Source organism: Natator depressus, chromosome 3 (assembly GCF_965152275.1).
Source record: "Natator depressus isolate rNatDep1 chromosome 3, rNatDep2.hap1, whole genome shotgun sequence".
Lineage (NCBI taxonomy): Eukaryota > Metazoa > Chordata > Testudines > Cheloniidae > Natator > Natator depressus.
In genome coordinates this window covers 139,324,170-139,351,821 of record NC_134236.1, presented here as the reverse complement: position 1 = coordinate 139,351,821, position 27,652 = coordinate 139,324,170, and positions in this window count along the sequence as shown.

The following is a 27,652-nucleotide window of genomic DNA, read 5'->3' as shown; positions in this document are numbered from 1 at the left end:
GGAGGGAGGTGGGAGGGGACACAGTGAAAGGGATGGGAGGGGCCAAAGGAGCCAGAGCAATGGGGAGTGGGTCAGGGGAGGCTGTGCAGACCCCAGGAGAGGAGGGCAAGGGGCTTGGTGCAACGACATGGGGAAGAGGAGGGAGCAAGCGCAGGGGCTGCAGGAGGGGCAAGGGAAGGTCTGGCAGGAGGGGGAGGCTAGAGGGGGAGGCTGCAGGAGAGAGCCGGCAGGAGAGAGCCGGCAGGCTGGGTGCGGCGCAGAAAGTGGGGGTTGTGGGGAGCTCCAGGATGGAGTGAGAGAGGCGCAATGCAGAGAAGAGGAGTCCAAGGTGACCTCACGCTCCTAGATCTGAGGTCTGTGGAGGGAGGGGGATGGGAGAAGGGGCTGGGATTAGGAGCTTGCCCTTGAGATAGATGGAGACTGGACGTTAGTTCATTCCTTACCCAGGTCCCCACTCGAGGGCAATGTTTGCTGACTTTGCTACCCAGACTTCCCGTCCCTGCTGAGCTTCCCTCAGTCCCTGGTGATGGGCCCCATGGCTCCTCCTGCTCTCATTGTCCCCAGTCTCTCTGCGCTGGGCTCTGCCTCCCCCGGTTCTAGCCCCTTGCTAGTGCAATGCCAGGGGGACATGCTGCGCTGGGCCTGCAGGGGCGAGTGACTCCCCTTGCTCCCTCTCTCCGTCAGGGAGTGGAGGAGTTCAGAGCCCTGGGCCAGCTGGTGGGCTGTCTCACTCTGCGCTGTGCTGAGCAGGAGCAGGAGATCTGCCGATCGGCTATGGAGGGACTTCACCACCTCTACACCTTCATGCTGCGGCAAAAACGTAAGAGCACTGGAGACCCTTGTCCTTCCTAAATACACTGACATGGGGTTTCCAAACATGGGAAACATATTTATTGAACACTTCTGCCTTTTCTGCATCCTTTTAAACAGTCTCCATCTAGTAATGAGTCTACACCATTGCTAGGATTTCTTTTGTTCCTAATACACTTTTTGAAAAAAACCTCCTTAGTATCCATAGTCCTTCAAGCCATGGAGTTTCCCCTGATGTCTTTAGCTTCCCCTGTCCATACTCTACTCTTCATAACTCACATAAGAATGGACATACTGACTCAGATCAGTTCATCTAGCCCAGTACTGGGTCTTCTGATAACGGCCAGTGCCTCATGCTTCAGAGAGAATGAACTGAAAAGGGAAATTTGGAGTGATCCATCCCCTCTCATCCAGTCCCAGCTTCTGGTAGTCAGAGGTTTAGGGACATGCAGAGTCTGGGGTTGCATGGCCTAATTATCTTGAACCCAATTATCCTTTTAGGCTTCACAACATCCCACAGCAACAATTTCCATAGGTTGCCTGTGCATTGTGTGCAGAGATACCTTCTTTTCTTTGCTTTTAACTTGCTGCCTATTAATTTCAGAAAGTGACCCCTAGTTCCCGTGGTATGTGCAGGGGTAAATAACACTTCCCTATTCACTTTCTCCACACCAGTCATGATTTTATAGACCTCTGTCATCTCTCCCCTTAGTCAGCTCTTTTCTAAACTAAATGGTCCCAGGTCTACACTGCACACCTATATTGTTATCACTCCATTGCTCAGGGGTGTGAAAAATCCACACCCCTGTTGGCAGAAGCACCCCTCCCACTGACATAGCTAGCGCCTCTCCGGGAGGTGGATTCAGAGCTTGTTGGCAGAGGACCATCTTCTCTTCAACGCTACAGCGCCGGTGCAGCTATGGCGATAGAGTGGTTTAAGTGTAGACTTGCCCCCAGTCTTTTTAATCTTTCCTCATATGGAAGCTCTTCCATACCCCTAATCATTTTTGTCGCTCTTCTCTGCACCTTTTACAAGTCTGGTATATCTGTTTTGAGATGGGGCGACCAGAACTACACGTGGTATTCAAGGTGTGGGCGCGCACATTGGATTTGTATCGAGGCGTTATGACATTTTTCTGGTTTATTATCTATCCCTTTCCTAATGGTTCCCAACATTCTGTTGGCTTTTTTAACTGCCACTGCACGGTGAGCGGATGTTTTCAGAGAACTCTTTACGATGACTCCAAAATCTCTTTTTTGAGTGGTAATTTAAACCCCATAATTGTGTATGTATAGTTGGGATTGTGGTGTCCAGTTTGCATTTATCAATATTGAATGTCATCTGCCATTTTGTTGCCCAGTCCCCCAGTTTTGTGAGATCCCTTTGTAGCTCTTCGCAGTCTGCTTTGGATTTAACTATCTTGAGTCATTTTGTATCATCTGCAAATTTTGCTACCTCACTGGTTACCCCTTTTTCTGGATCATTGATGACTATGTTGAACTACACTGGTGTCAACACAGATCCTTGGGGTGCCCCGCTCTTTACCTCTCTCCACTGTGAAAACTGACCATTTATTCCTGTTGTTTGCTTCCTATCTTTTAACCACTGACCCATGAGAGGACCTTCCCTCTTATCCCATGACAGCTTATTTTGGTTAAGAGCCTTTGGTGAGGGACCCTGTCAAAGGCTTTCTGAAAGTCCAAGTACACCATATCCACTGGATCACCCTTCTCCACATTCTTGTTGAACCCCTACAAAGATTTCTAGTAGATTGGTGAGGCATGATTTCCCTTTACAAAAGCCAGGTTGACTCTGCCCCAACAAATTGTGTTCACCTATGTGTCTGATAATTCTCTTCTTTCCTATCATTTCAACAAGTTGCCTGGTCCTGAAGTCAGGCTTGCCAGGGATCACATCTGGAGACTTTTATAAACTTCACTGTCACATTCGCTATCTCGTACAGAGGCCGATTTAAACATTAGCTTACATACCACAGCACTGCACATAAGTTTGTTTGGATGTCTCGTGAGAGCTGCAACCTTTGCACCAGGCAGGCAATTTACCATGCGGTTCTCCCACTCATCACAAACCCAACTGCTTATATGTCTATTGATTGAATCCCCCATTACTATTACCTGGCTTTTCTTTCTAACTGGGCTTCCTGCCTCAGGAGGGGCAGCCTCAGTGTGAGAGGATATCCTGACTTCATCTGGCAGGTGGGTCCCAACTATGGGATCTTCTCCCTCTGCTCCAGCTCGATGTTCTCCTTCCCAGAAACTTTCACCCTCCTCAGCAGCACAGAGGCTGTCAGACGGGGGGTGGGACCACTCTACTGCATCCCTAAAAGTCTCCTCTATGTACCTCGCTGTCTCCCTTGGCTCCACCAGTTCAGATCCTCTGGCCTCCTGGTCTCCGAGGGCAGTAGCTCCTTGGGCCAAATGCCCAGATGTGCTACCTGCCCACAGGGCTGGTAATCCTACATGCTGCATTCAGTGCAATCAACTGGAGAGCCTCACACTGCTGCTGCACTTCTGCCTGGTTTATTTTGACTCTTCCAGGGGGGTTAGTTTGTTTTGTTTTGTTGGGGGGGGGGGGAGTTTATTGGTCTGAATTTACGGTATGTTTCTTAGATGTACTTGTCTCTAAACTTCCTTGCAAAACTCCCGTTTCCAAAGCTAACCTCTGATTTCTATTGCCTGCTGTCTGTTTCCCCTCCCTGGTTCAGGCACCACGCTGGCAAAGCAGAGTGCAGAGTATCTGCAGGTCTTCAGGGAGTGGCGAGCGGAGAACACCTTCTGGGTCACCTGGTTCACCAACACCAGCAATATCGCCATGGTAACTACTTTCAATGCTTCCTGGGATTGTTGTGCCCAGAGTTCTCAGGAGAGAGAAATTAACACCCTAGGAGTCAGGGGGGAGGGACAGACCCAGGCGTGTGACTGACCCCATCCAGCTGGGCCGGAGCCCTGCCGATGGCCCACTCCACCTCATAGAATCATAGACCTCAGGAGGTATCTAATCCAACCCCCTTCTCATAGCAGGACCAACCCCAACTAAATCATCCCAGCCAGGGCTTTGTCAAGCCTGACCTTAAAAATCTCGAAGGATGGAGATTCCCCACCTCCCTAGGTAACGCTTTCCAGTGCTTCACCACCCTCCTAGTGAAATAGTTTCAGAGTAACAGCCGTGTTAGTCTGTATTCGCAAAAAGAAAAGGAGTACTTGTGGCACCTTAGAGACTAATCAATTTATTTGAGCTTAAGCTTTTGTGAGCTACAGCTCACTTCACGAAAGCTTATGCTCAAATAAATTGGTTAGTCTCTAAGGTGCCATAAGTACTCCTTTTCTTCTAGTGAAATAGCGTTTCCTCATATCAAACCTGGACCTCCCCCACTGCAACTTGAGACCATTGATGCTTGTTCTGTCACCTGCCACCACTAAGAACAGCCGAGCTCCAGCCTCTTTGGAACCCGCCCCCCCCGCCCCCCGCAGGTAGTTGAAGGCTGCTATCAAATCCCCCCTCACTCTTCTCTTCTGCAGACTAAATAAGCCCACTTCCCTCAGTCTCTCCTCATAATTCATGTGCTTCAGCCTGCTAATCATTTTCCTTAGCCTCTGCTGGACTCTCTCCGATTTCTCCACATCCTTTCTCTTGTGGGGGGCCAGATGTGACCTCACCAGTGCCGAATAGTGGGGAATAATCACTTCCCTCGATCTGCTGGCAAGGCTTCTACTATTGCGGGCCAATATGCTTCCCTCCATGCCACATCCCAAGATGCACTGGGTCTCATCCAAACCTGATCCCAGCTCCTTGTCAGGTGTGGTGGGAGCTTCCCCAGAGATTAATGCTCTCCAAGGCATCATTGCGTCCATGCACCAGTGCCAGCCCCTGCTGAGCACTAGAGAGTGTATCCGTGCTGTGCGGTATTGTGCCCCCATGCACTGCCACGCTGGCCTGTGCCATGCAGGACAGCTCCTGATTGCTGGCTGGGTACTGTGCGTCCCAGGTGCAGTAACCCAGCCCTGTCCCGGCAAAGCGGGCTTTGCCTGCACTCCTGGCTGCTCGGTCCGACTGGAACCGCACTGGGCAGCAAAAGGGGTTTCACTGGCAGGTTTGTTTCAGATGTTTGGGAAGTACTTCAACCCATCCGAGCGCATGGACTTCCTCCTCACTGCTATCGAGGGCATGAGAGACACCAGCGTCCATGACTCGGTGGCGGCCAGGCACATGCTGCATGTGATCCTGTGGGTCCCCAGCCCAAGCTTGGAGAGGGTAAGAGCTGCAGTGAGAACAGCCTGCTGGGGGAGCCCATCCGTGGGAGACTCTGCCTCTGGGCGCTCGGCATTACTGGGGGGCAGGTCCTGTGCCATGAGGGGGGTCAGTCTAGGTGATCTCCATGGCCGTTTGTGGTCTTGCAGTCTATGAATCGATAGGCCGGGAATTGGCCCTGTGTTCTAGGCCTGGAGCTGGAGAAGAGGATGTGGGAGGGCAGATGGCTCTCAGGTACGGCAGGTCCCTGGCATCCCAGATCAATAGCAGCGCGAGGAAGCCAAGGCTCCCATCTCCCCATTTCCCTTCCAGGTGTCGGAGGCTGTGATGAGCATCTACCACAACCTGGACTCCATCAGCGAGCCGCTGGCCCAGCAGCAGCTGCTCAAGGCCCTTGTCGTGCTGGGCAACCAGTACAGCGAGGAGGTGGTCACAACGCTGCTGGGCTGCTCGCTGTCATGTGACAGGTACGGGGCTGGGGCTGCTGCCGCTTGCGCTCCGGCTCCCCCGGACTGGTCCCGCTGCCAGGGACAGGGGCATGCAGAACCTTCCAGAGACCTCCTGCTCCCTGCAGAGCTGCTGCTTGTTCTGGAGGGTTTTGCAGGCTGACATGCCGTGGAGACAGGCCAGCCTGCAAAACCCCATATGGCAGCCCTCGTCCTCCCCCGGGGCTGACACTCAGACCCGGCCCCCATGCAACCTGCGCCAGGCAGTGGGGGCCCTTGCTGCATCTGGAGGGCAACAAAGGGCCGGCCAGTGGCCGGAGACCCAGCAGGGTGCGGGTGGCAGTGGGTGCAGGAGGCTGGCGGGGCTCTGACCAGGTGAAATCGGCTCTCTCCCTTTGCAGCGTTGCTGTGGAGATGTGGAGGGTGCTGACATCCCACCCCAAGACCGCAGGAAAGGTCCTACGGGAGCTGCTCGACAGGCTGCAGGAACGGCCGCTGTGCCAGCATCACGATGTCTCTCAGCAAGAGGCTGGCGTCGCCCCCTTGACTGTAAGTTCCAGCCCCTGCAGCAAGGGAAGGAGCACCGTGTTTCCCCTCCACGGCCTGAGGGTGTCTCTCAGTCTCCCACTGTATCGCCATTGGGCCGAAGAGAGAGAGCGTGACTCTAGCCAGCGCTATGGTCGAGGCAGAACACGCCGAAACCCTCTCCTGGTGCTCTGGGACAGCTCTCATAGAACCGCAGGGTGAGAAGGGATCGCAAGGTCAGCTTGTCCAGCCCCCTGCCAAGATGCAGGATTTGTTGTGTCTGTCCCAGCCGAGACAGATGGCTCCAGCTTCCTACTATAAACCTCCAGCAAAGGGGCTTCCACAAGCTCCCTAGTCGTCTGTCCCATTGTCCTACTCTTCTTACAGTTAGGAAGGTTTTCCTGAGATTTAATCTAAATCTGCCGTGCTGTCCTTTGAACCCATCCCCTCTTGTCCTGCCCTCTGTGGCAAGAGAGAACAACTTTTTGCCATCTTTTTTTTGGCAGCCTTCGAAGAATCTGAAGGCCATTAGCATGTCCCCCCTTAATCTCCTCTTTTCCAAACTAAACATAGCCAGTTCCTTCAACCTTTGCTCATATGGCTTGTGTTCCATCCCTCTGATCGTCTATGTCACTCGCCTCTGGATCCATTACAGTTTCTCCACATCTTTTGTAGACATTGGTGACCAAAACTGGATACCGTACTCCAGCTGAGGCCTAACCAGCACTGAGTAGAGTGGTACTATCACCTCCCATGACTTGCAGGCTATACCTCTGTTAATGCAACCTAAAATTGCATTTGCTTTTTTTTTTTTTGGCAACAGCATCGCTTTGCTGACTCATGCTGAGGCTGTGATCCACCGCAGCTCCCAGATCCTTCTCAGCAGTTCAACCGGTTATCCCCCATTCTGTTTCTGTGCATTTGCTTTTTCTTCTCTAAATGTAGCACCTCACTTTTGTCTTGGGTGAGTTTCATTTTGTTGTCTATAGCCCAGTCCTCCAATTTACCATGATCCCTCTGAATTTCAGCTCTTTCCTTCAAAGTCTTGGCAACTCCTTCATCAGGGAGCTGATGCAGGGCTGGAGTCATTGAAAGCTTCCCAGGGGACCTGGACCTGGCCCTGGCCTGGAGTCAGGAGCCCTGGTTTCTATTCCTGGCTCTGCCTCTGACCTGCTGGGTGACCTTGGGCAAGTCCCTGCCTGGCTTTTGTCTGTTGTTCTGCAGGGCAGGGCCTGGCTCCTGCAGGGTGCGTCTCTGGGTGTGTGACTGTGGACTCTAGAGCTGTGGACTCTAGACCTCCAGGGAATGCTGGTGACACCAGTGATCCGGGACGCCCGGACAGAGCCATTTTGCTTCAATTGGAACCATTTTTTCCTACCAATCCCCTTTTTGAGCCTCGTAGGTTTTAACTGTTGACGTCACAGCTCTGTCCCGTAGCACTCGCTCCTCGAGAAGCTCGAGAAGGGCCTTTTGCTGCTCAGACCTCATAACAAGTGTGATAGACACAGCATAGTGAAGGCAGAGAAAACCCTTGGAACTTAAATACACAGATCTGGCAGCCTGGTCAAAGAGGAGACAATCTGAAGGCAACTCTCCCTAATGATAATTTACTTCCCCTGAGAATAGCAGGTGAGTCCGGTTTATTAAACACGGACGATGAATCGATCAGACATGGAGAGGGCATGACTGTAATTCTCCTTGTTATCCACCATTCCCATTGTTCCATGTCCTCAGCTGGTTTTCACTTGCTTGTGTTTTATTTTTCCTTCCGGAACCAGACTCCCTGGGTGACCATGGGTGAGTCATGTCGCCTCTCTGTACCTGAGTTCCATGTCTGTACAACGGGGATAGAAATCCTTCCTTTGTGTGTCTAGCCTGTAAGCTCTAGGCCAGGGAATGTCTCTTTCTGTGCCTGGAAAGCCCCCAGCACACGCCCTGATTGCAGATAGGCGCTGGAGGTGCTATTCTAACCCTTATAACAATAATACACTTGATTTGTTTGGGGTCAAGGTGTTGTGCAGAGAAGTTTCCACAGATGATACCTGCTAATAAATACCACCCCCTGAGATCAGGGGTACAAGGAAGCAGCTGCTTACGTTGCAGGTAGCTGGCCCCGCTGCCTGCGATCCTAGCTGGGGCTGTGCAAGGGCTTTGAGGCTCTAACATGTCATCTGGAGGAGGGGCGCTAGAAGACTTTTGATAGTGGAGGTGCTGAGCACCCCCTTACACCTGTCCACACACCCCACCACCCCTAGAGCTGGGGTCAGGAGCAGGGCCATGGCTCCAGGGGGGCGGGAGACGGATGGGGCAAGGGGTCCGAGGCTGGGGCCACAGCTGGGAGTTGGCGCAGGGCCGGCAGCTGGGACCTTGTGTGTGGAGCCAGGAGCAGAGCCCCGCGTAAAACCTTGGAGTGCTGCAGCACCCCCTGCACTCCTAGTTCCCGTGGCTCTGTCTGCAGGGGAGGCAGACGTTGTTATGGAAATGGCTTGTTGGGTCACCGGAGGGTGTTCCGTAAAGCAGCTCCTCCTTTCACACAGGTGGGGAAAATCCAGCGTCAGCAGCCAGTCGTCGTGGAGCGGCTACACAAGGCATACAGGGGCGTCATCTCCAATGCCATCACCGTGCTGAGAGACATCCTCGCCGGCATGGACAGGCAGAGCGCCAGCCCCGTGGCTGTGCAAGTGGCTGAGAAACTCCTGCCCTTCTTTCATGATGTAAGGCCTGGCGGCCCGCGGGAGACCCTTCAAGCCACAGACGTGTGAATGGGGGCTGGCGGGTGGGCTAGCGGGACCTATGCTATGGCCCCAGCCAGAAAAAGGATCGTCGTAAATGACATGAACCCATTCCCGCCTTCTTCTGCTAGCCCATTCTCCATCAGAGCATATGGCAGTAAGGGTGGGAACCCTGGTGTCCTGCAGGCCTGCTGACAAGGATCAGGGCAGCCTGGGGACGAGGCTCCCCTTGAGGGAAGGACATGCATTCCTGAGCCTGCATGCAGCGAGGGGGCCTCTGCAGCACAGGGTGCCGCAATGCTCCTGCTGGCTTCCAGGGTAACAAGTGATGGTACCCTGGTGAAAATCCTGCCCCGCCCCTCCCCTCCCTGGCCAGGAATCCCACAGCTGGCCTGTCAGCTCCATAAGGAAACGGCTCCGTCTATAGGTTCTGCAGCTACCGCCCTTTCCTCTCCCCTTCGTTCTCATGGCAGGGCAGCATCAAAGGAGGGGCTAGTTCTCCCCAGGCCTTTTGTAACCACAAACGAGCCCCCGCCAGCGTGTTCACCAGACTGATGTTCAGTCCCCCACTGCATGGCGAGAGCCAGCAAAGTGGGCGGGAGAAAGGGACCCATCCATTACTGCCTTCCAGGGGTAACGCCCCAGTGGGGGCTCCTGGAGGGACCACCCACCTCCCCAGCTCTCACAACGCTAAATCCTACCCTCAGCCCTCCCCAACTCTGCTGGGACCCGGCCGCTCTTGATTTAGCAGTGGCACAGGCCCAGCTAAAGATCAACACCAAGAGCAGCTCCTGCATCTAGTCCAGCACCCGCTCCTGATGGAAAGACAACTGAGAACTACTGTTCCAAGAGCCTGTCTCCAAAGTGGCCAGACAGGAGAGCGCAGCCAAATAGATAAACAGACTAAAAGAACTTATGAAGACTTTTACAACAGACGTCACTCAGAGAACTGCCTGGTCTAGAACCTGGTGCCCAGAGGCGACACGTAACTGCTGATTGGGGGGGCACCATTTAAAGGTTCAGCCACTCTCAGAACAGCTCAAGTCAACCCGCCCCCCCAGGCTGCCCCCCCTTACCCTCAGCCTCACCTCCCAGAAAGCAGTGGCCCCTCCCTACAGCCCCCAGCTATTGCTCCTGGTTCTCCCTGCTGGGCACAGCTTGCCCGGCCTCCCAGGTCACTGGACTGGTCCGGCTCTGCCAGCTGCCATGCAGCGAGGGGGCATCGTGTGACCAAGTGGGGCCGACCCTGAGTTAACAGGAAACCCATGTGTAGGAGTTGGGCAGCCCTTGCCGAACCCCAAGCCCCTGGAGGCTGGGTGGTTTCCAGGCATGGCTTCCAAGGCCCCCTATCTGGGAGCTCCTGCACATTTACCACCCCTTGCTCCTGCTTAAATCCCCCCCAGGTCCCTGTGCGTGGCCCGAACAAACAGCAGTGTAGGAATTTGCCCCCCATGCCTGGCCCCCTTGGCCTCGCTAGAGGGTCGCTGTGGGTCAGCACCAGTGTGAGTCGGGCATGCAAAGCGGGAGGACAAAGTACACACATCCCTTCGTTCTTTGAATCTTTCCTCATCGCTCCCTCTCTGCCGCCCCTGTCCTGGTGCTGCTCTGCCCTGAGCGTTTCCCCTGGGCTTGACAGGCGGGTGCTGATGTCAGTGTGCCCAGAGCTGGCTGTGAGATCCCAGGGGCTGTCTCACCCCACCTTACTGCTCTCTCTGGCCAAGAAGTTGCCAGGCCAGCCCCTCAGCTGGTGGAAACCTGCATCTCTATTGCCTTCAATGGCGCTGTGCCCATGAGACTCTGGCCCCCAGCTGTGCCCGTATGACTGGGGGTGAGTTAGCAATACCCCCTGCAGGGTAGACATCTCTCTCACAGTGAGCGCTCACCTTGCTGGGAGAGCACGAGCGTCACAGCGTCTCCTCCCCACATCCTCTCTTGCAGGAGTCCAGCAAACTCCAGGTGCTCTCCATCGCCCTCTTTAAACACCTGCTGGAGCTTGTAAGGGAGCCCAACAGAAAAAAGATGAAGGAGCTCGTCCTCCGGAGCCTGGTCCCACTGCTCCTCCTCCTGCACGATGAGCGTCCCAATGTGTCCCAGGTGAGGCCACGAGCTGGAGCCTGCAGCTGAGATTGTTACAGTGACCAGGAATTTGTTGGGGGGGGCCAACATGTGACACCCCCCTTTCAAGGGTCTGGCCGGCAGAGGGCGGGTGCTCAGTGCTGTGACAATCAGGTGCTCAAAATCACTTGAACGTTGAGTCCAGTAGCGCCATGACCATGGTGCCCCACCCAATTGCTGAGTCTTCCCTGCCTCCTCTGAGCCCAACACTGCCCCTCTGCAGCCAGGCTGAGAGAATGGGTGGGTGGAGGGGTCAGCTCACCTCTCCTACAGCCACTGGCCTCCGCACATTCCCCTGGCTGTGCTGGTGGGAAGAGCACAACCCTGGCCATGGTCCCTACCCGGAGCAGAGCTACCCAGCCTCCGGATGGTGCCCAAGACCCAATGTGCCCTTGGCCAAGCAGCCTGGACAGCTCTTACTAGCCATGACATGCCCAAGCCCCCCCTCCGCCCCGCCCCAGGTGCCTGTGCACATGCTCGCTCCCATGGCCCCCATCACTTGGGAGCCAAATGCCCCCAGCAGTAATGAATTCACCCTCCTACCCCCCAGGAGGTGGGGAACTAAGGCACAGCGTGAGGCCTAGTGCCTCAGAAGTATTGAATGCCCATGGGCATTAGGCACCTAAATCCCTTTGTAGCCCTGGGCCTAAGCAACTTGCCTGAGTTCCTGCAGGAAGAGCTGGGAATTGAGTCAGGTCTCCAGCCATTGCCTTAGCCACACCTCCGCCCTTCTGCGAGCAGCCGCGGGCCGGGAAGTGTTCCACACACACGGCCTCCGGTAACTAGGCTAGTGGCTTTCAGCCAGGCCGTCCCTAGCCATTCGGGTGCCCTATCCAGCCCCCCGCAGTGGGACTGTGTGGGGTCCCAGGCCTCCCCCTCCCCCCCACCAGGGTCTGTTAGGCAGGAGCTGTGTGGGGCCACTTTTGGATGGCCCACAGGCCCAGAGTGGCCTGGGGGATTAGCGGAGAGCTGGGAGTAGCCCGCTCTGCTTCCCTCTCCCCGGCTCCAGCCGTGTGGCTCGAGGGAGGGGGTTTGGGGAAAGGGATCCCTCCCACACACACATTCACTGACAGCAGCGGGAAGCGGAGCAGCCTGGCCCCAGCCCGCTCTACCCTGCCTGCTCCCAGCCGTGGCACTCCACTTCCCACCGCCGGTGAGTGCGGGGGGCAATCCTTTGGAGTAGAGTGGGCTGGGACCGGGTTGCTCCACTTCCTGCCACTGCCGGTGAGTGTGGGGTCACTGGGGGAAGAGGCTTGCGGAGAAGAGGTGGAATGGGGGCAGGCCAGGGGCGTAGCAGAGGGGGAAGGGGAAGAGGCCGGGCGGAGGGAGTTGTCTGGGCCCCCCCCAGGGACGGCCCTGCCCTTTGTAGTGGGCGCAGCCCGCGGCAGGGCTGGCCGAGGTATAGGGCGGGTCACTGGGGCTGGGGCTGCTGCATGTGCAGCATGCAGCCGCCTAGTGGCACCATGAAATTTGGGGAAATTTGGTGCCCCATATTTCGTGGTCCCCTATGCAGCCGCGTATGCCGAGGGACTGCCCTGGCTTCCACCTCCTGTAACCGTGGCTGGCTCGCCCCGGCCCCTCTTGTTTTGCAGGTGTGTTGGGACGCCCTCAGCCGTGCTGTGGAATTCCTAAGGTGGAGCCAGCTCGGTGCTCTCGTCCAGCGAAAGGAGCTTTGGCGAGGCTGTGACTGCCTGGTGAGGGAGCCCTCCATTGCCCGGCTCCGTGCCCACACCGAGCCCCAGCCCCGGGACCACACCTGGCCCTGGCTGTAGTCCCGCTGCGTGATCCCCCCGGCAGAGGAAGGAGGGGCGAAAGCAGGACACTCCACAGATCTGGAACCTGGCCTGCAGGATGGAAAGGCCTTTAATAACCTTGTGCTCCCTTCTTCTGTCTCCTAGGTGGCGTGCTACAAGGAGAGGGCAGAAACCTTCCTCTGCCAGGCCATGGCCTTTCTGAAAAACCCGCAGGCTCCCATTAGAGAAGCGGCCATCAGGTTTCTAGGTAACCACAGAGCAGAGGGGTCCCTTAAGCAGGGGGGCTGGATCCAGTTTCAGGCTCTCCTCAGTCCCTGCCGGCAGCGAGAAGTAACCCCTGGGCTCCTGATTGCCGAATGAAGGCTCAGGGGTGTCAGAAACCCGCAGGAGCAAGCTCACCCCAAACTGCCCTGATCGGCTGATGGGCCCCCTCTAACCCCACTGCTCCCCATGCAGTCCCCATCCCCCCCTCCCCCCACCCCACCATGGGCTCTTGGGAGTGGAACCTCAAGGCGCTATGCTCTCCTTTGGCAACCAGCCCCACAGCCGTCCCTGGGGACTCGCCCTTTCCCTGGGGACTCAGGAGTCCGTCCTGGGCAGCAAGGGGCAGGGGAAAGCCCCGCTGCTTGGAGGGTGACAGACGCTTTGACACCCTCACTGGGGATGCAGGGATGTGATGAGCTGTTTGTGTGTGTAGGGCTCACTGCCCGGCAGCTGGACCAGAAGAGCCAGGAGAAGTTGGATGCCATCTTCAACGGTGAGTGGTACCCGCTTTGAGCACTGAGCGCTAGAGGGACGAATGGCCCAGGGCTGCGGGCTGTGTTCAATCTCCAACGCCAGCAATGTGATCTTGGGCAAGAGCCACAAAGGGTTGCAAAATGTAGATCCCCGAACCCCTGATCAGCTTCCCCCTCACCCTGTGGTGTCTGCTGGTTGGCATGTGCCCAGGCACTTAGCCCTGACCTCAGAGCTGTGGCCTGGCAAATCCCCAAACTGGGCCGAAGCTGGCTGGCCTTCGCAGATGATTGCCCCCCCCCAACACAGCAAAGGTTTGGTCCTGCCTCCCCCCCTTGCACTCACTAGCCCAGGGTTTGTTGCAGTCACCTCCAGGTGGGGTGCCTGGTGTCAAGCCACTGCTCCAAAGGAGACTGAGGTGACGTCCGGTCACCTACCTCCCTGCTGCGTGCCCGGACCCCTGGGCCAGCGCAGGGCAGAGCAGCGTCTCCTCCACATTTGTTGGGGAAAAGGGGGCAGGGGGGTGACATAGCTCAGGCTCCTCACTCCCAGAGCAGGTGCACAGCTGGTCCCCAACCAGAGCTAGAGAATGGCAGAGCTCCCTCCTCGGCATTTCCTGGAGGGCAGCAGGGCACCGGAAGTTAGGCGTAGCCTAACGATGCCCAGCCCCCTTTGTGAATCTCCCCCTCTCGGGGCTTAAGTGCCCATCTGTGCACTGGGGGGAAGGGGGAGCTTAAATACAGGCAGGGATGAGGCCATCAGATACTGCAGGGGTGGGGCAGTCCTAGAAATAGTGAGTGAATGGGGTTCATTGTGACTTCTTGCCTGTGTCTGGGGGCTCCCCCAGCTGTGGAGGGCAGCAGGGATGTTTAGTGAGGATCGGTGGTTGTTCCTGCTAGTCCCCTGCCTCCCGCCTCCCAGCCTGCTGCCTCCTTATTGCAGGCCGAGAGGTACAGCGCTGGCTTGGTCTGCCAGGGCTTTCCAGAGCACCATGGCTCTGACCTCCATTTCCTTTCTTTCAATCTTAGTCCTCAAAGGCTTGCAGGAGGACAGCAAGTCCTCTGTCAGGTGCCTGGCTTTGCAGACCGTGCTCATCCTCAATGCCTGCAAGAAACACCGTCCAGCCCGTGCCAGCCTACGAACACTCTTGCAGAGGATGAGACTGATGTGTACAAGGGAGAGCCCAGTCATTGAAGCTGCCCAGCTGTCCGAGTAAAAGCCAGCCTCCCTACTCTGGGGGTTTGGTGCACCAGAGCCCGCCTGGAGCAGGGTGGAACACATCATGCGGGACCATGGCTTCCTCCCCATTGGCCGCCTGCCCTGCCCAGCCACGTGAGTACTTAACCGCTCAATAGCTTTTATCACCATGTACTTTTTGACAGGTTTCCATGCCCCGTGTAGAGTTTACGTCCCACCCTCCGTCCCCGTTTCCGGTCGTGTACATTTTTGGCACCATCGGCCCTTTTGAACATTTATTTTGTATTATTTTTCTGTGTCTGGCCGGAGGAAGGTTGCGTGCTTGTGCTACAGTCAGGCAGGCAGAGCAGCAGAAGGCCTCCTGACGACCACATGGGGAGGCTGCCACTCCTGACGGTGGGGTGGCGGGGATAGGGGAACCCAGGCCCTCCCGCTCTACAGCGTCCCCGCCCAGGGCCCTAACAGCGTGCTGTGTTTTGACATATTTAGAGAAAAAATATGAACGAGTAGAAAGAGAGACTGTAGGGGGTTCACGGCTTCCTCCCCATCCGTCTGGGCGGGAGACCATGCCCCTTGCTGTGATACTTCCGGGGTACCTTGGTTCAGGGGAAATAGCTCAGTGTTCATGGTTCTGGCCTGCAGTCAGGTCGACCAACGGTCGAGAGTCTGTTTCCCCAGGGACTTCATTCAGGGCAGGGCTGCTGTCGAGTAGGGGCTCTGGCCTACAGTCAGGCAGGCAGAGCAGCAGAAGGTCCATTTGCCTGGCCCTTGATCAGGGCGGGGCAGCAATCAAGTAGGGGGGCTCTGGTCTACAGTCCGGCAGAGCCGTCGCAGTCTGGGGGAGGTTAGCTCTCTGGTGGGAGAGTCAGCACAACCGTCTGGCGTCCTGATTCAGGCGGATGCCAGGTCAATCAGGCCTCCTGATAACCAAGTGGGGAGGCTGCTACTCCTGACGGTGGGGTGGCGGTGGTCGGGGAACCCAGGCCCTCCCGCTCCACTGCGTCCCAGCCCAGGGCCCTAACAGCCGTGGAGCGATCCGCCACTGCGTCAGTGGGGAAAATCCGACCGCAACACACTGGACGGCTTGTAGTCAATAACACAGCTGAACCCAATTCGGCTGCCCTGGGCTCCTTGCTACACGCCCGTTCCGTGTGTACATGGGTTCAGGGGTGGCAGGTTTGTAGAAATTTTGCTGCTGCCCAGAACCCGCCCCTACTTTGCCCCCCACCTGCCCAAGGCTCCGGGAGGGAGTTTGGGTGGGGAAGGACGTCTGGGGTGCAGGCCCTAGGCTTAGGCAGAGTATTGGAGTGCAGGCTGAGGCTCTGGGAGGGAGTTTGGGGATGGGAGGGGGTGCAGAGGGAGGGGGTGCAGGGCTGAGGGGTTTGGGAGGGGCTCAGGGCAAGAGTAGGGGTGTAGAGGGTGAGGGTTCTTTTTGGGGCTGGGGGGTTTGGGGGGTAAGAGAGGCTCAGGGCTGGGGCAGAGGGTTGGAGTTCAGGAGGATGAGGGCTCTGTCTAGGGCTGGAGATGAGGGGTTTGTGGTGTTGGAGGGGGCTCAGGGCTGGGGCAGAGGGTTGGGGTATGGGGGGGATGAGGGCTCTGTCTAGGGCTGGAGATGAGGGGTTTGTGGTGTTGGAGGGGGCTCAGGGCTGGGGCAGAGGGTTGGGGTGTGGGGGGGATGAGGGCTCTGCCTAGGACTGGGGATAAGGTGTTTGGGGTGTTGGAGGGGCTCAGGGCGAGGGTTGAGGGTGCGGTGGGAGCTGAAAGCTCTGGCTGGGGGTGTGGGCTCTGGGGTGGGGCAGGGCTGGGGATGAGTTTGGGGTGCAGGCAGGCTGCTCCGGGACAGGGGCCAGAGAGGAGTACTCCCCCCCAGCCCTTTCCCTGCCGGCAACAGTGAGCTCTAGGGGAGGACAGTGAGTGGCAGCCCCAGCAGCTCCTCGGCGTCCCCGGCATCTGGCAGCCCCTCTGGGTCTCTGTCAGGATAGCGCTCTCCGTTAGCTCTGTCCTTCCACAGCAGGGAAGAGACGTGCTGCTCATCTGCCACCTCTCTCCCATCTGAGCTGGAGGGCCGGCCTTTTATAGTGCCGCTTCCTGCCCCGCCACTCTGCTGCCGTGGGTGTCCCGGTTCTGCCCACCAGGGGGCGTTCGCGGCTCCCTCCCAGGCTGTCAGGGCAGGAGACCATGCCCCCTCGCGACAGAGGCCTTAAAGGAAAGGAGTTTTAAGAAAAGAAAAATTGCTTAGCCTTAGAAGAAAAAAGGAAAGAAAGGTTATTTTAAATAGAAGGAAGAGGGAAACTATAGAAAGCAACAAGAGAGAGGAGTGTTTTTGATAGATTAGTAAGAACGTGGTAAAAGGTTATTTTTGTTGGGACTAAAAAATAATAAGAGTAAAAAAATTGAAATAAATTTTAAAAAGCAAAGGCTCATTAAAGAAAAGAGGAAACTCTAAAGGAAGGTTGAGAAGGTCGGGTGAAAGAAATCACACGGCCAAAAAATGAGCTAGAGATCCTGTGTCAGTGACACAGGGCTGTGTAAAGTACAGAAAACAGAAAGAGAGAGAAAGATCCTTTTTTGTTAGTAAGCAGAACACGGAGCTGTGCAAAAGAGAGAAAGATCCTTTTTTTGGTTAGTTAGAGAAGGAGAGTATAGAAAAGAGGAAGAGATCCTTTTTGGTTGGTGAGACAAGGAAAGTATAAAGAAAAGGAGTCCTTGTGGCACCTTAGAGACTAACACATTTATCTGAGCATAAGCTTTCGTGAGCATCGGATGTAATGAGCTGTAGCTCATGAAAGCTTATGCTCAAATAAATGTGTTAATCTCTAAGGTGCCACAAGTCCTCCTTTTCTTTTTGCCAATACAGACTAATACGGCTGCTACTCTGAAACCTGTCATTATGCAAGGAAAGTATAGCAAGCTGCAGGGGGGCGGACGGGGAGGGGGAAGAGAACTTACCCTTGCGGCTGCCCCCAGGAAAAGAGGGAGCTCCCAAGGCTCACAGCCCCCAGCATGGTTATCTCCGCCTCTCGGGCGGACCAATCAGAAACTGTTCTACAGCTTTCAGAGTAACAGCCGTGTTAGTCTGTATTGGCAAAAAGAAAAGGAGGACTTGTGGCACCTTAGAGATTAACCAATTTATTTGAGCATGAGCTTTCGTGAGCTACAGCTCACTTCATCGGATGCATACTGTGGAAACTGCAGAAGACATTATATACACACAGAGACCATGAAACAATACCTCCTCCCACCCCACTCTCCTGCTGGTAATAGCTTATCTAAAGTGATCATCAAGTTGGGCCATTTCCAGGACAAATCCAGGTTTTCTCACCCTCCGCCCCCCCCCCCCAAAAAACCTCACTCTCCTGCTGGTAATAGCCCATCCAAAGTGACCACTCTCTTCACAATGTGTATGATAATCAAGGTGGGCCATTTCCTACACAAATCCAGGTTCTCTCACCCCCTCACCCCCCTCCAAAAACCACACACACAAACTCATTCTGCTGCTGGTAATAGCCTATCCAAAGTGACCACTCTCCTTACAACATGCATGAAAATCAAGGTGGGCCATTTCCAGCACAAATACAGGTTTTCTCACCCCCCCCTTTTTTTTTTCCCAAAAAACACACACACACACAAACTCACTCTCCTGCTGGTAATAGCTTATCCAAAGTGACCACTCTCCCTACAATGTGCATGATAATCAAGGTGGGCCATTTCCAGCATAAATCCAAGTTTAACCAGAAAGTCTGGGGGGGGGGGGTGTTAGGAAAAAACAAGGGGAAATAGGCTACCTTGCATAATGACTTAGCCACTCCCAGTCTCTATTTAAGCCTAAATTAATAGTATCCAATTTGCAAATGAATTCCAATTCAGCAGTTTCTCGCTGGAGTCTGGATTTGAAGTTTTTTTGTTGTAAGATAGCGACCTTCATGTCTGTGATTGCGTGACCAGAGAGATTGAAGTGTTCTCCGACTGGTTTATGAATGTTATAATTCTTGACATCTGATTTGTGTCCATTTATTCTTTTACGTAGAGACTGTCCAGTTTGACCAATTTGTCCAGTTTGACCTGGTCAGAGGGCTGCTTCTTGTGCCTATCTGCTACCAGTAGATATAACAACTTATGACCACAGGCTATAAAATGTGCTGTAGTACGGCCCTCTCCCAGTAGAAAGCAGCATTCAGAGGAGAAGTACACACAGAATGCTGGATGCTTCTCTCCTAACAGTTGTGAAATTCGTGGGCTTGGACCATGAAAAAGTTCAAGGAGCTGAGTTTACAGAATCTAATTAAACTGTGAAATTTTAAAACAGGGAACTCTCTCTAAAAACCCCCAAAATCATTTTTGTTGTTCGTCTGTCAGCCCCAGTGGGAAAAGTCCCATAAAATTTAAAAGGGATTAAAGACATTGGGGTTCTATAGACATCATGCTAAAGATGTAAGGGGTTTAATAAAGAGTGTGAGCCTTTTTGTAGGTTTTTAAAAAATACAGCCTTCAAAATTTGGTGGCCAGGATAAAACTTAGCATTCAATTCTATCAGGAGTATAAAAAACCTCTGGAAAGGTTTCTTAAATTCATTAGGAATTTTCATAAGGGGCAGGAGCCACTGCATTGCTTGGTCACATATTCAAAAAATCATACAAAAGCACTCGTAGGCAAATGCTTTAAAAAGAAACTAACGCTAGATTTTTGTACTCTGGTCAATTGACTTGGGCAAAACTCTGAAAAGCAAACGAACACTTTAAAAAAAAAAACCTTTCATCGTGTCTTTTTATGTTTCCTTTTAGCATTTTAAAACCCTTCCAAGTTTGTTTGCCTTTGGTTTACATTTAAAAAATCATGAGAAAAGAAAAATGTGTGTGCGGGGGGCGGCATTCTCTTTTTGCATTCTTTGATATATTAAGTCCATTTAAACAGTTAAAAAAGAGCTTGTACCTGGGTCTCAGCACACAGACTGCAAACATTTAGAAACATTTAGAAACAAAGACAGTCTGATAATGCAGCACAAAATTCAGACAAAAATCCCTAAGTCAATAAAAACTTCATTTAACTTTCACAAATTACTTTTGTAAACTGCCTGTGGTTTTAACCCCGAGGTGCTTCTTTATTTTACACTCTTAATAAGTTCAAAGGGTGTCTTTTGAAAAATAATCTGCTGTGGGTTCTTGTTTGTTTTAAATTCATACATGTTTTGGCCATCTTTACAGTGAAACAACTTTGGTCACAGGACATGCGAGCTAAACAGGGGAAAGCAGCTATTTTAAATCCTGCTCCATGCAGATTTTCTATAACAGGCCTAAAGCAAACTTGTGTGTCCTGCTTTACATTTCAAAAGACATGAGAAAAGAAGAAGAACGTATGTGTGTGTATGTTGGGAACAGAACAAGCCCCTTATCTCTGTCAGAACTTTTTCACATCAGCTGCTTTTTCTTCTTTTTTGTCTAAATCCATGCTTTAAAAACATGAGGGTTTTAACTGTACCCTGATTTTTAAAGCTTTCTTTACAATTTAAAGGTAAAACTGTTTTGGTTTGGGTCTCTTTTTGTATTCTTTTATATAGTAAGTTTATTTAAACAGTTAATAAAAAGATTTTGTAAATGGTGATGTGGCCATTCCCATTTCTGTAACCAGGAGGCTTTGAAATCTACATGCCTGTTTCCTTTAATTAACTTTACGGCCCTGGCTTTTGCTTAATGGTAGCTAGACATCTTTTGAAAACAAACTGGCTAATTCAAAAATGACCCTGTCTAACTTATAACTAAAATGCTTTTTGTCTTCTTAGAAACACAAAGTCCAAATGAAAAAACCTTTTTGTTTTTATAAAGCATTACTTTTACTACAGCTTCTAGACCCAAAACAAACACAGAAGCATATATCTATGTCTCAGCCCGTGGGCTGCAAACATTTAAGAACAAAAGCAGTCTGATAATGCAACAAAAATCTAAAATGTTTAATAAGCTTAATATAACTTTCATCATGTGTTAAAACTGTTACAGCATTTTTAAAAGGTGCATTTTTATTCCACTCCAAAACACAGCCTTGTTTTTTTCCGGTGAACGGGAGGTTTGAAGTCATGGCACTGTTTCCTTAGGTCCTGTCTACGCTGGCAAGTTGCTGCATGGTAAAGCAGCTTTCTGCGCTGCAACTGGTGAGGTGTACGCACGGCCACGCCACTCAGGGCGTGGAAACAGGGCAGTTGCAGCGCTTTAAAAAAAGCACTGCACAGTTTAAAAAACTTTCTGCACCGGGGCTACAGGGCTGCGGTGCCAGTGTAGACACCGAGGTCGATTACGGCCCTGCGATTGGCCTCCGGGAGGCATCCCACAATGCCTGCTCTCGCCTCTCTGGTCATCGGTTTGAACTCTACTTCCCGGCCCTCAGGTGACCATCCATCATCCCCACTCCGTAAACTCCTTTGCCATTTTGAAAGTCCCCTTCCTGTTTTCTCGGTGATGCGTGCAGTGGTCTCAGCACATCTTTCCAGCTGGCCAGGCCTGCTCCACGGACAAGGCGACACCCCTGTTGGAGCTATGCCGAGCTGCTGGACCTCATCAGCATTTGGGGAGAGGAGGCTGTGCAGTCCCAGCTGCACTCCGGACGTAGAAATTATTATACCTACTGTGACGTTATTGACTTAGCAGATGACAGAACAAGGAGTAATGGTCTCAAGTTGCAGTGGGGGAGATTTAGGTTGGATATTAGGAAAAACTTTTTCACTATGAGGGTGGTGAAACACTGGAATGCGTTACCTAGGGAGGTGGTGGAATCTCCTTCCCTAGAAGTTTTTAAGGTCAGGTTTGACAAAGCCCTGGCTGGGATGATTTAGTCAGGGATCGGTCCTGCTTTGAGCAGGGGGTTGGACTAGATGACCTCCTGAGGTCCCGTCCAAACCTGATATTCTATGATTCTATGAACTGGGACCATATAGAACATTGTTGCAACCAAGGTCCTATAGTGGCACCAAATCTTGTATAAAGGGGGTCAAATAAGGTGTCTAAGGCAAGGTTACGGTTTGCTGGTTATGATTATGCTGTCTATACGCTTGTATCATTTTTGTATTTTAAGTTATAAGTATTGGCTCTACACTGTCTGTGGTTCAAACTTGTACTATGCTTCTGGGTGACACCCCAGACAAGTTGAAAAGGAGGACTTGTGGCACATTAGAGACGAACAAATTTATTTGAACATAAGCTTTCGGGAGCTACAGCTCACTTCATCGGATGCAATGCCTAGCCTGCTTGATGGCCAATTAAGGACCATCAGCTACACAATTGACCCATTGAGAGAAGGCAGACACGCCTTGGGACTCAGCAAGGTGTGCAGGGACCTTGTGCCTATGGACAGAACTCGGAGGTTTTTCCAGGCCACGTGATGGACAGCTTGTCTTTGGGACAAAGAAAGAAAGACCACACGGCAGGAGAATATAAAAAGCTGCTGCAGCTCCTCCATCTTGTCTTCAGTCCTGCTTCATCCCTCTGGAGGGACTTTGCTACACTGAAGCTTTGAACTAAGAACTGAAAGACGCATCCCAGCTGTGGATGTTCTCCAGAGACTTGATTTGAACCTGCAGTTTATTCTGTCGCTGCCGCACGCCTGAACCAAGAACTTGGCCATGACTGTATGTCATTGATTCCATTTCACCAATTCTACCTCTCATCTAGAGCTTTTTCCTTTTATGAACAAACCTTTAGATTTTAGAGTCTAAAGGATTGGCAACAGCGTGATTTGGGACAAGATCTGATTTGTATATTGACCTGGGTCTGGGGCTTGGTCCTTTGGGATCGAGAGAACCTTTTTTCTTTTCCTGGGGTCTTGGTTTTCATAACCATTTGTCCCCATAAGAAGTGGTACTGTTGGGGATACTGGGAAACTGCAGTGTCTAAGGGAATTGCTTGTGTGACTTGTGGTGAGCCAGTGGGGTGAGACCAAAGTCTGCTCTGTTTGGCTGGTTTGGTTTGCCTCAGAGGTGGAAACCCCCCAGCCTTCGGCTGTAACTGCCCTGCTTGAAGCAGTTTGTCCTGAACTGGCACTCTCGGTTGGGTCCCGCCAGAACCAGCATCATTACGCCTACGGACAGATTTCACGATGCATGACAGAAAGGGGCGATGACCAGGACACACGGCAGTTTAGGAGCAAAGTGAAGGAGCTGCGGAACGCCGACCACAGGACGCGGGAGGCAAACGCCACTCCGGTGCTGCGCCTATGAGCTGCCGGTTCTCCAAAGAGCTGGACATGATACTCCGCGGCGACCCCACCTCCATTGCTAACACCACTGTGGATACTTGGGTGGCTCGCGTGTCAGTCGAGAGTGGACCGAGCCAGGAGGAGGAAATCTTGGACGAGGATGTGGAGGGGGACTCAGAGGCAGAAGATGACATGCGGCCAGGAGCTCTTTTCTACCCCGGATGTTGGCGAAGCACAAAGAGGAGAGGAGGCCCCTGGTAAGTGGATTTGATTTTGGGACTCGCTGAAGTGGGTTGTTGGGGGCAGGAGGGTTGCAGAAAGCAGGCTTGTCTCCCACCGCATGCCACCCTGCCGGAAGCAGAGGGGCGGGACAGGAAGCGGAACTATAAAAGGCCGCCCCTCCAGCTGAGTTGGGAGAGAGCTGCTGGAGGAGCAGGACGTCTCTTCCCTGCTCCCCTAATGGAGAGCGCTATCCTGACAGAGAGCCAGAGGGGCTGCCGGAGCTGCCAGACGCCGGGGACTCCAAGGAGCTGGTGGGGCTGCCACTAGCCGTCTACCCCAATGAAGCGAACAACAACCCTGGAACCCATGTACACACGGAATGGGTGTGTAGGAAGGAGCCCAGGGCAGCCGAATTGGGTTCAGCTGTGTTAGTGACTACAAGCCGGCCAGCGTGTTGTGATCAGATTTTCCCTGCTGACCCAGTGCCGGACCACTCCGCTGCTGTTTAGGGCCCTGGGAGGGGACTCAGTGGAGCGGGAAGGCCTGCGTTCCCCTACCACCGCCACGCCACCATCAGGAGTGGCAGGCTCCCCACCTGGTTGTCAGGAGGCCTGATTGGTCTGGCACGCGCCTGAATCAGGATGCCAGATGGTTGTTCTGACTCTTCCACCAGAGAGCTAACCTCTCCTAGACGGCGACGGCTCTGCCGGACTGTAGGCCAGAGCCCCCCTGCTTGATTGCTGCCCCGCCCTGATCAAGGGCCAGGCAAATGGACCTTCTGCTGCTCTGCCTGCCTGACTGTAGGCCAGAGCCCCTACTTGACTGCAGCCCTGCCCTGAATGAGGGCCCTAGGCAAACAGACTCTCTACCATTGCTCGGCCTGACTGCAGGCCTGAACCATTAACACTGGGCTAATTTTCCCCTGAACCAAGGTACCCCGGAAGTATCGTAACGAGGGGCATGGTCTCCCACCCTGATGGACGGGGAGGGAGCCGCGAACCCCTTACAGCCTTTCTTTCTACTTGTTTATACTGTTTCTCTAAATATGTCAAAACACAAGAACGCAACCTTCCCCCAGCCAAACACAGAAAACAATACAAAAGAAATGTTCAAAAGGGCCGACGGCGCCAAAACCGTACACGACCGGAAACGGGGACGGAGGGCGGGTCGTAAACCCTACACAGGGCGCAGAAACCTGTCAGAAAGTACACGGTGATGAAAGCTCTCGAGCAGTTAACTAGTCACGTGCAACCCCCCCTGTACATAGCAATCCCCCCTGTGCATAGTAATCCTCTCTTTCATTTTGATGCTTTTTGATGTATTGTTCTGCTTTTATTTGATATATTAAATAACTGTATTTACAGTGATACATTGAGGTATAAACGATCTAATCGCCTTGTCCTGTACAGAGCACACAGACGGCTCCCCTGGATCCCACAACCCACACAGGGAGAAAGCTGTCGCAAGCGTCGGCATCTCCAAAATCGTATCAGGGCAAGAAAAGGCACCTGCTATTTCCCACCCTTGTACAGTGTAGACACGGGGTGAGGGCGAGACTCAGTGACCCCGGTTAGTCCTACTCCATCTCTGCTGTCTGGGTTTCCATCGACAGCTGTTCGAAACGCAGGGCGGGGTGAGGTTCGCCCATCAGCCAAAGAACCTGAATGTAAAGCAGCGCGCTCCTGCCAGTGCCCGTGGCAGATCCCCCATTCGAAGGGTGTGATCATTTCCGCCCTGAGACGGATGAGACCTCGTGTCCTGGTGTGAGGGGGCGCTGTGCTCTGTACCCCACATATCCCCCCTCTCCCTGCCCCCCAGCCTGGTGTTAGGGGATGCTGTGCTCCGGATCCGACATATTCCCCCAGCTTCCAGGCCCCCTGGCCGGCATTAGGGAGCGCTGTGCTCTGTACCCTACACCCCCCATCTCTCAGCCCCCCTGCCAGGTGTTAGAGGGCGCTGTGCTCTGTATCATATGCATTTCCCAGCCCTCCTGCCCGGCCTTAGGGGGTGCTGTGCTCTGTACCCTACACATCCCCAGCCCCCAGCCTGGTGTTAGGCAGTTTCTAGTGTCTGTGAACTTACTGCATGTACCGGAGTCTATCAGCGCATGCTGGGTGCCACACGCTGTGGGTATGGACAGGGCCCGACGCTGGAACCTGGCCTGAAGGTGGGATTGGCCACTGTCCTGGTGGTTAGGACACAGGCACGGAGTAGAGGGGCTCTGTGCGGGGACCCGATTCTGCCTTTCTGTCTGGCCGATCCCTTCTAATGAGGCTGAACCTGCCCATCTCCCCAGACTCAGCATAGCACAGGACTTGGGGGGCACCTCAGTCCCCACCGTACAGGCAGGGGTCATTCAGCTGGTGATAGCCCATCTCTCAAGCCCCCAAGCACCTGTGTGTCATGGCTGCCTGCAGGAGTTCAGGGCCACCGACTGCCTGGGGGGAGGGAACAGGGCCTGGCTAGGCAGGGGCTCAAACCGGGGAGCGTCAGTTTGGATCCCCAGCTAGTCGTAGGGGTGCAACACGCGGGGAGGGGGGAGGGGGGATCAACTCCAGCTGGTTCATCGTAAACCCTGTCCCTGAGGCCTCAGTAGAAATGGGGAGGTTCCCCTGGCAGTATGCAGGTGCGAAGGACTTGAGAGGGAGGTGGCAGACGTGCCCTTTTGATGGCGGTCCCTGAGCCCACGGGGAGAGCAGGGGGCAAACGTCTGTTGGCAAATGTTCGTTGGCAAACGTCTGCGACTCACGGGCCCTGGGTGCACACACCCCTACAGGAGAACGTGTACAGGCCCAGCCCAACCTGAAGAACACCAGCTCCTGTGTAAGGGAAGTCACCGTTTTTTTCACAAGAGCGGGAAACTGACGTTGGATAAGCCAGGAACTCCTGATGGGCACTTTCCTCCCTCCGGGAGACCAACCCATCTAGCACAGAGAACGGGGGGACATAAAGGGTGAGCTGAAGCTAGATTCATGCTCTCCAGGATGCTGGGGTGTCCTCATGCTTGAGCTGAAGACGGCCTGGGGGTTCCCAGCATTGCCCTCCTCCTGTTTCTCTCTGGGAGCCCTCGCCCTGCACCCTGCCCTGTGTGTTCTCAGGAGGCTGCCTGCTGCCAGGTGCACATCCCCAGTGCGGAGTCCCTGGGTTAATGCCAGGGGACGGGGACTGGGACTCTGCTCCTGGCTCATTCCCAGGAAGCTGGGAGTGTGAGTGGTGGAGCTGTCGGCTCTTGGAGCCTCCCTTCCCAGCACGGGATTGTCTCTGGGGGAAGCGCACCCCAGGAGCTGGCATTTGTTGGCCTCTTCCACAGAGCGCTGGGGTCTCAGCCACTCCAGATCGGAGGGAGGGGCCAGCTGTGAATTGGGAGCCACATCCGGGTTTAGATGTGAATCCGCCGGCTCTGCAGAGAGTTCAGATGTGGGGAGCCAGCTCCCGCCTGCGTCAGATCACAAAGTGCCACTTCAGCCAGCCGCCTGCCAGGCTCTGGCAGCGCCCGGTGTGGAGCTGCAGCTGGGCCCTCCCTGCTGGCCAGCCGGCCACAGCTCCTCAGCACCTGCCCCCTCAGCCCCACCTCAGCGCTCCTGCCTCCCCAATGTCCTCCCTGGTGCTGCGCCTGGCCCCCTGCACCTGGCCTCTCAGTGCCCAGCGGGGCTGGAGCCAAGCGTCCCCTGGAGCCATGTGTCAGGCCCTGAGTCCCTCCTGTGCCGGGCTCCCACCAATCCACAAGCCAGGAACAGGCCCGTGACTTCCGGAGCAAGTATTTCAGTCTCACAGCAGCAGCTCAGTCTGCTCAACAGGACTCCAGGCCCAGGAACTCGCTCCTGCCTGACATTGGCAACAGTCTTAGGCTGCTCCAGCCCTGCTCCTCGTCCTGCTCCAGCCCTGCTCTTGCTCCAACCTCGCTCCACCCACGCCCCGGCCTCCTGAGTCCAGCTCCAACCACGAGGCCTGACCACCTCCAGCACCTTTGCTGACACCATCACTTCCAGAGGGAATGGCACTGAGGTTGCCGGGGGAACAGGCATTCTCCGACTGCCCGGAGCCATTGTTCCATTCACCAGGACAGTCCGATGCCAGGACAGTCCCCCTGAGCTCTGGAGAGGACTAGAGGTGCCTTAGGACACCTGCCGTGCAGCTGCTGGTGAGTCAGCAGGAGACACTGGGTGAGGAATGGAGCCCACCAGGGCAGGGGCCATTCAGGAGACCCAGCGTGGGGGGAATCAGGCCTGGGATTCTCTGCAGCGGCTGCTCCCACACAGCCTTGGAGAGAGGAGCTGCGAAACCCCCACAAAACGCCATCCCGGCACAGAGCTCTGTAGCACTGGGACTCCGTACGCGTGAGCCGCAATCCAGCAGGGCCTTGGGCCAGCCCCACCCTCTCCCATTGCCCCGCTCTGGGAGGCCAGGGCACAGTTCACAATTTAGCACGGACCAGCTGCAAGGATCCTGGCGGGCCCTGGTAAGGTTGGAGCAGCATTTTCATTGTTCGGGAAAAGCGAGATCTGTGCAATAGGCAACGTAGCTCCATCTGGGCTCCAGCCAGCTCCTGTGCCCCAGAGAGCTCCCACAGTTCCCACTGAACCAGGGACGAAGGGGGCAGGAGGTTGGAAGAGAAGGTGCCAGCCCGGGACCCAGGAGACCCATGTTTATTTCCCAGCTCTGCCACAG